General features: G+C 43.3%; 1 pseudogene; it reads right to left on the reverse strand.

Moving 5' to 3' along the window:
• Window positions 1-233: 233 nt before the first annotated feature.
• On the reverse strand, window positions 234-3,307 carry LOC113625319 (potassium-transporting ATPase alpha chain 2 pseudogene; annotated as a pseudogene).
• Window positions 3,308-8,687: the final 5,380 nt, after the last annotated feature.

Consider the following 8,687-nt stretch of genomic DNA (forward strand, 5'->3'; position numbering starts at 1 on the left):
GATTACTTAATATCTTGGAAATCTATGTATATACAAATAAGTGTTTCTTCTCTACATCATCACCTTGAAATTTACATATTTAAAAACCGGAGATAGAGATAAAATTTATACATAAATAGTCAAATCTCAGCTGTAAAGTACAAAACATCAATTGAGTGCCTTTCATATAGTTTTTGTCTTTCTCTGGTATAAATTTGGATGATGTCATTATTACACAAGAGAACTGAAGATCATCACCAATGTGAAGTGGGGACACTTGGGCAAAAAGATGGTGTTAGTGATATATTATCCCAACAGGTTCCACAGTAAAGTCTGATAAAAAGTTTTCATACCTCATTATACACCCAAAGCAGAATATGGATGTGGCATATCTACAAACCAATCCTGAGCCAGGAGCCTGGTGAAATCTAGGGCTGTGACACTTCCAGTGCCATAGGAGAGAATTACTGCTATGATAAGCTGTGAGACAATCCCTAGCCAGATGGCTTTATTTCTGGAAAGACCTTGTTGGAAGATGAAATTGCTCCAGGTCTTCTTCATGATCAGATATGCTATTTGGTAGTTCATGATGCCAGGGAGAGCAGCTGTGTAGCCTGTACATTATAGGTATTTCCTCTGATACCTCGTCCATTCTTGTCCATAGCAATTGTCCCCATCGTTCATGCTGTTATTCCTCCATTGCTCCAGAGGTTAATGAGAGTGCTGGGCCTAAATCTCCTCCGTGCATACATGGTGACATAGACAACGAAAGCTCCTGAGCTTGCATGAGGCCAGTGTGTTGGCAGGACTACATGGCAAGTGACTTGTTCACCAATCTGTCCATTTTCTTATGGTGGGGTTTCTGGTTCAAAATGACACTTTCAGCTTTCCCATAGGATAGAGCAATAAGGGAGTTAAGTCTGTGCCCAGATTGATGAACGAAATAGTAATGATGCCAGTGATCAGGGAAAGCCCGACAATAGTGTAAATCAAAAAAATACAAAGCTTGGCAATGTTCTGGGTCAGAGTATAAGCAATAATCTTCTTTAGGTTGTCAAAGATGAGGTGGCCTTCCTCTACCCTGTGGTTAGAGATGCAAAGACATCACTGTCATCCAGTAAGCCTGTGTGGCCTGCATTTTTGGATCCATTAGAACCTGCTACCCTCATGGCAATCCCAACATCTGCATTCTTTAGAGCTGGAGAATCGTTAAGTCCATCCTCTGTCACGGGAACAAGTGCATCTGTCTCTGACAGCCCACATCAGTGATTGGCTTCTGCTGGAGGGATGTCTGAGCAAAGGTGGTTTCCAAGTACTTGGTTAAGAGCTCATCCAAGGTGCTCTGGATTTATGTCCTTCAGCTCCATACTGGACATCACAGTGGCTTTACCCTATTTGTGTACTGGCTCCATAGCAAGGTTGAGGCTTTTTCAATGTATTTCAGCATCTATCTCACTGTTGGCTGAAATGATACCTGGCAATAGTGTTGGCTGTGAAGGGATGATCACTTGTGACCATAACAACCTTGACCCCAGCACTCTGGTATTTGGAAAGTACCTCAGGCACAGTGGACCGAAGGGGATCAGTCCTTGACAAGAGCCCACAAATCAGAAACTGGAGGTGGGAAAGGTCATGACATCTGTCAAATGAGTAGGCTTCTGGGAACTTGATTGCTGGCAGGAAGAGGTGACAGAAACCCAGAATGGGGCTCCTCCAGAACCCCTAACTCCATGTACATGGTGTGGAAGGCCTTAGCTGTGCTCTTGGTCCGAGGCTGCTCTAGGACATCAATAATGATGGTGCTGCACTTCTCTAGGATCTTCTCAGGGGCCCCTTCATCATCGTGAGGCAGCATCTGTCACTGGGGTCATCCGTCTCATGTATGGGGGCTGAAATTTGTTGGTAGAATCAAAAGGGATTCCAGGCACTTTGCAGTCTCATTTCCTAATTTCTATCACATCCCCCAAAATGACCTCTGAAAATGACCTCCAACCACAACTTTCTCCATGATGGTTTCTCGTGTCCTTGTTTGAACTCAACTTGGGTATGCAGTGTTATTATCTTGAATAAGGAGGCCCAGATTCCAGAGCTTCAGGCAAGGAGTTGGTTTTTCTGTTCATCATGTGTCAGCCACATAGATCTGCTTGTCACACCGCACATGGGTTCTGTTGTGAGTCTGAGGGCTGATCTTGTCAGAGCAAATGATAGAGGCGGAACTGAGGTCTTCACTGCTTCCAGGTTCATCTCCAGGCAGTTCTTGGCCACTTGTTTTTCTGTCATTAATGGAGTGACAGTGACAATCACCAGGAGGTCCTCAGGTTCATGGGCCGCAGTGACACCAATGAAGAAGGTGGTGGAGTCCAGGGCATACTTCATGGACACTGTGATAATAAAGAAAAGGATGCTGGTGAAGTGGTCACTTCTGCCACAATACAAACAAATGAAGTGCTCAATCTCAGTGGCAATGGCTGTCTTCCTATTGCCAATTCCTGAAGCCATTGAGGCAATCTGTCTGTGTTGGTGATTGTGCCAGTTGCCACACCTTTAAAATAAGTTGTAGAAGAGAAGCCAGTGTTCTTTGTTTCAAGGGGATTGCCATGAGTAAAGTCACGGGAACAGGAGTGGGGCTCAGACCTCCTAGTGAGAGATAAATTATCTGTTTTAGCTCACTGAGAAGCCAGCCACCTGATATCCCTAGGAATTTGGTCTCCACCCTTAATCTCCACCATGTTCGGGACCATTAGCTGCTCTTCAGGGATTGTACTCTCCCTTGCATCCCAGATGACAAAAACTTGGAGAGGAATAATTTACTGAATCTTAACATGATGTTGGTGCTTTTCACTTATTGAAAATAAGCAAATATCACCCCAACCAGAGCAAGCACAGAACCCAAGTACACACTATCTAAGCATGCACACTTATCATTGGAGTACTGAATTCCAAATGCAAGCCAGCATAGGACAGCTCCTGTCCATAGAAGGATGGGGAAGCCCCACACCATCTACTGAGAAATTTGACAATCCCTCATGTTTCTTTGAAAGGCCTGAGTGTACTGGGGCTGTCCTGAACCAAGAGCTCTTCAGCTCTCATGCTGGACAGCACTGTATCTCATTTGGACCGTAGTTCTCTTCCAATTCCTTATTGCTCAATTTCTGATCATCTAGGTGAATTCTTTCTTGGGTTCCTCTTTCTAGTGATTCTTTATGAGTTCCTAGCAGTTGTACTTCAGGATCTGGTACTTCTCCTGGCCATCCCTACCGGGTGTTTTCTCTATGTCTTTAGTTCCACTGAGCTTCACAGAGTAAGTTTTTGGTGTTGTTTTGCCCATGATGCTGGTGACATGGGTGCTTGTGGAATGAAGTTGGTCACAGAAGGGCACAGTTCCAGGGTGTGAGCTGTACTAAGGGTCTGGAACTCAGGGGTCCAGCTGCAGTAGTTTGAGGTGGGAGACCTGAAGGGCCAGTCTCAGACTGGACCCTGCGCTGCTGAAGCCCAGTGGGTTCAGTGCCTGCTCATAGTTTTCTATCTTATTTCTGCTCATTTAAAAATCTACTCTACCAGGTTGAAATCCTCCTGAGAGCAGAGCCTGTGTTTGTTTACCATTGTATTCTCAACACATGGGGATTCAAAATAGATATTTGTTGAATGACTAAATGATCTCATAATTTGGGACCTGTGGGTTTTGGCCATCTCTTGACAAAGTAATATTAGCCTCTGACTAGAAGAGATAAAGCCTGGACGAATGTGCTTCATAAAGAGAGGAACTTGAACCAGGTCAGCATTTCTCAGCTGAAGCCTCTGGAAATCTTTGCAGGGAATGAGGTACACAAGTCAATCTGAGCCTCAGTTTCTGCATCTGTAAAGTCAGGATGAAAATAGGGGAAAGGCAATATTTACCTCTTGGGGTTGTTAGAATTAAGTGAGATAATGCACATAGAGCACTTAGAACTATTCCTTGTACTTAGTAAGCACTCAAATTTAGTTATTAATGTTAATATTACAATACATGATCATAATAAAAAAGTAATGTCTTGTAGGGACTCTAGATCCTGTAGCTCTATTTCATTCTATTTGTCAACTATTAACTGCCTGTGACACATGAGAAATTGTGGAGGAGGACAAACATTTGTCTGATTTACCATAACTTACTAACCCAGAGATGGTTAGCCACCAGGAGCATCATCTTTGTCCCTGCAGATAGAGTGCTCATTCTAGCTCCCGATGACATTTTTGGTAGTTATTGACTTTGGAAGGTTCATATGGTGGTCTTTCAGACACCTTCTCAAGAGAAACAAATATATGCATCACCCTTTATGGAGCTCTTTGAAGGAAGGGAACATGTTCCCTTCATCTCATTATCCTGCACACCTAGAACACACAGGAGATGCTAAATACACTTTTTTTTTGGTAACATCTTTATTGGAGTATAATTGCTTTACAATGGTGTGTTAGTTTCTGCTTTTTTTTTTTAACATCTTTATTGGGGTATAATTGCTTTACAATGGTGTGTTAGTTTCTGCTTTATAACAAAGTGAATCAGTTATACATATACATATGTTCCCATATCTCTTCCCTCTTGCATCTCCCTCCCTCCCACCTTCCCTATGCCCCTACTCTAGGTGGTGACAAAGCACCGAGCTGATCTCCCTGTGCTATGCGGCTACTTCCCACTAGCTATCTATTTTACGTTTGGTAGTGTATATATGTCCATGCCACTCGCTCACTTTGTCACATCTTACCTTTCCCCCTCCCCATATCCTCAAGTCCATTCTTTAGTAGGTCTGTGTCTTTATTCCTGTCTTACCCCTAGGTTATTCATGACACTTTTTTTCTTCTTAGAGTCCATATATATGTGTTAGCATACGGTATTTGTCTTAGTCTCTTTCTGACTTACTTCACTCTGTATGACAGACTCTAGGTCCATCCACCTCACTACAAATAACTCAATTTCATTTCTTTTTATGGCTGAGTAATATTCCATTGTATATATGTGCCATATCTTCTTTATCCATTCATCTGATGATGGACACTTAGGTTGCTTCCATGTCCTGGCTATTGTGAATAGAGCTGCAATGAACATTTTGGTACATGACTCTTTTTGAATTATGGTTTTCTTAGGGTATATGCTCAGTAGTGGGATTGCTGGGTCATATGGTAGTTCTATTTGTTGTTTTTTAAGGAACCTCCATAGTGTTCTTCATAGTGGCTGTACCAATTCACATTCCCACCAGCAGTGCAAGAGTATTCCCTTTTCTCCACACCCTCTCCAGCATTTATTGTTTCTAGATTTTTTGATGATGGCCATTCTGACTGGTGTGAGATGATATCTCATTGTAGTTTTGATTTGCATTTCTCTATTGATTAATGATGTTGAGCATTCTGTCATGTGTTTGTTGGCAATCTGTATATCTTCTTTGGAGAAATGTCTATTTAAGTTTTCTGTCCATTTTTGGATTGGGTTGTTTGTTTTTTTGTTATTGAGCTGCATGAGCTGCTTGTAAATTTTGGAGATTAATCCATTGTCAGTTGCTTCATTTGCAAATATTTTCTCCCATTCTGAGGGGCTACAGTAATCCGGACAGTATGGTACTGGCACAAAAACAGAAATATAGATCAATGAAACAGGATAGAAAGCCCAGAGATAAACCCACGCACATATGGTCACCTTATCTTTGATAAAGGAGGCAAGAATATACAGTGGAGAAAAGACAGCCTCTTCAATAAGTGGTGCTGGGAAAACTAGACAGCTACATGTAAAAGTATGAGATTAGAACACTCCCTAACACCACACACAAAAATAAGCTCAACATGGATTAAAGCCCTAAATGTAAGGTCAGAAACTATGAAACTCTTAGAGGAAAGCATAAGCAGAACACTCTATGACATAAATCACAGCAAGATCCTTTTTTGTTTTTTTTTTTTTTTTGCAGTACGCAGGCCTCTCACTGTTGTGGCCTCTCCCATTGCAGAACACAGGCTCCGGACATGCAGCCTCAGCGGCCATGGCTCACAGGCCCAGCCGCTCCACGGCATGTGGGATCTTCCTGGACCGGGACACGAACCCGTGTCCCCTGCATCGGCAGGCGGACTCTCAACCACTGCGCCACCAGGGAAGCCCCACAGCAAGATCCTTTTGACCCACCTCCTAGAGAAAGGGAAATAAAAATAAACAAATGGGACCTGATGAAAGCTAAAAGCTTTTGCACAGCAAAGGAAACCATAAACAAGACCAAAAGACAACCCTAAATACACTTTTGAATGAATGAATGAATCCTATTCATGGAAGGCATTGATACTGAACATTGGTTCAAAATAATTCAGAATCAGTGGTGATTTAGAAGCGATGGAATTGAACCCGGAAACTTCCTTAGAGACCTTTCCATATGGGGAAGTTCTCATGATGTTATGATGTATCCTGTAACCAACAAACTTGTGCCCACTGAACCCGTTCCAGATTTGGATCCAGCAGCTGCCTCCACAGGGAAGAGAGGGTTAAACATCTGATTTGTTCTAATTAGAAGTCATTCAATCTGGGCTCTGGAGGGACACAGTCTGATGTAACCCTCATCAACTTCATCAACAGGCCATGATACATTTTAAGAGTTGAGCTGATGTGGCTTATCAAGGGACCTTAGCTACTATGACACCATGGCCTGGCTTGATGTCCTCAGCCAAAGCCAAGTGTTGGGTGGGTAGCTTGGCTCTCTCAGTGGCTTGCTTGGCCCACTCCGGTGGTATGTGTCAGGGCAGCAAGAATGCATTGCCTAAGCTAGGAATATGGACTGTCTCTGAGGGCTGGAGGAAGAGGGTAATAGAGGGAGGGAGTTCTGATTCCGGTGGTGGAACAAGCGAACAGGTTGTCTAGAAGGACAGGTAAGCAGTCCTTGAATCCAGCATGCTTGCTGTTATCCACAGTTACTCACAGTTAATGTATCGTGGGTATTGTTCTAGGGCAGGGAAAGAGTGGAGCCAAACCAGGAGCAAATGACAAGGCACATTCCAGATCTGGTACATAGGTATAAACTTGACCTTGGAATACAGTGGACGTGGCTGGGGATGCCATAACTTTATAGGAGGTCCCTAAATTTAATCTTTGGAAAGAGATATGTTCATCCCAAGGATACCTTCAGGGCCTATCTTCGCAAAGAGACACATCCTCATTTGATGATTAGAAGGACACTAGAAGTCCTGTCTTCTCCCCATCCCAGCCTTTCCCCATCCAGGCAAAAAAGGACCACGAATAATCTCATTCCTTTTCCCTTGCTGATTGTTAATTAATTTTAGCATATGGAACATTTTTAATAAGAACAGGTTCACCTCACTGAATTGGAATTTGGGCTTGAAAGGCAGAACCTTAGGACTTTGAAAAGTTTTGTAGAAAAGGCATTGCCGTAAGGGCTCCTCTATTACCAAATGCCATTCCCACTGGAGGGAACGAAACCACTCCTCGAAAGTGACTCATCCTGCAGGTGACAAAGTGGCTGTGGTCTAAGTTTCTGGTGCAGTAAGCTTGATACTATGAAGAATATGTTATTTACCCTCTTTGCTCAGCCATCTTAACTTTCTGACATCCCTAGAATATACCAGGATTTTTCCCGCCTACACACTCCACTGCCCTGGTCATTGCACGACTGGCTCGTTTTTATTCTTCAAGTCCCTGCTCAAGGTCAGCTTCTCAAAGAAGCCTTCCCTGACCACTCAATGTCTAAAGTAGGTGTTCAGCTCTACCTCCCCCTATATGTTCTAGGACAGCCCTCTAGTTCTTTCTTTTCTGACCCTCTTCACAACTCTAATTGCATTTATGCGTTATTCACTTGTTTGTTATCCTCAGAGTGGGAGCTGTATGAGGGCAAGCCTGTCTTGTTCACTGCTGTATTTTCAGGGTACAGGACCAACCTATTATAATTAGAATATTTAAGTCTATCATGCACACTTCAGTACTTTCGTAATTTCTGGGGATGTGAGTTGGACCCAGACTCTTAAAGCTTAAGGTCTAGTTGGGAAGACAGAAAATTTGTCAGTAGCACTTGTGATAAGTGCTTTGAGAGAGGGAGTACAGGGAGCTGCTGGAGAAACACCCAGACAAGTCTGCAGAAGTTAGAGGAGGCTTCCTCCTGGAAAATAGAAGCACTGAGACCCAAAGAAAGTAGAAATTAACCAAAGAAAGAGAGAAAGAGTTCTGGCAGAAGGGATAGCATGTGCAAAGGCCTTGGGGTGGGAAAAATGATGGCACTATTGAGGACCTGGAAGTTTAGTAGGTATAAGAGGGCTAGCAGCAAGAGATGAGGATGGAGACACAGCAGTGCCGAGAGCACAGCATGGTGAAGCTATACTAGATTTGGATTTTATTCTGTAGGACACGGAGAGCTACTGAAGAGTTATAAGCAGAGAGAGGCATGAGTTGATGTTCACTTTTGAAGGATCACTCTGCTTTGTGGGGAGCAAGGGATTGGAGGAGCAAGACTAAAGAAAGGGTAAACGTATAAGGGTATATTGGTGGCCCAGGAGAGCAAAGATGGCAGCCTGGGCTAGGAAGGTAGCTTTGGGTATGGAGAGCATAGGAATGGTTCATTAATATTTAGGAGCAGGGTCTAAAGATAGATGATTGACTACGAGGGAAAGTGGACTGCTGGAGTGCTTAGTGAGGCTTTGGTAGAGATAAGGATGAGGCCCATTTTACTTGGGCATCTGTGTGGGTGGTGATGGCA

Source organism: Aethalodelphis obliquidens, unplaced genomic scaffold, assembly GCF_003676395.1.
Source record: "Aethalodelphis obliquidens isolate GAN/ISIS:26980383/991018 unplaced genomic scaffold, ASM367639v1 scaffold2, whole genome shotgun sequence".
In the NCBI taxonomy this organism is placed as follows: domain Eukaryota; kingdom Metazoa; phylum Chordata; class Mammalia; order Artiodactyla; family Delphinidae; genus Aethalodelphis; species Aethalodelphis obliquidens.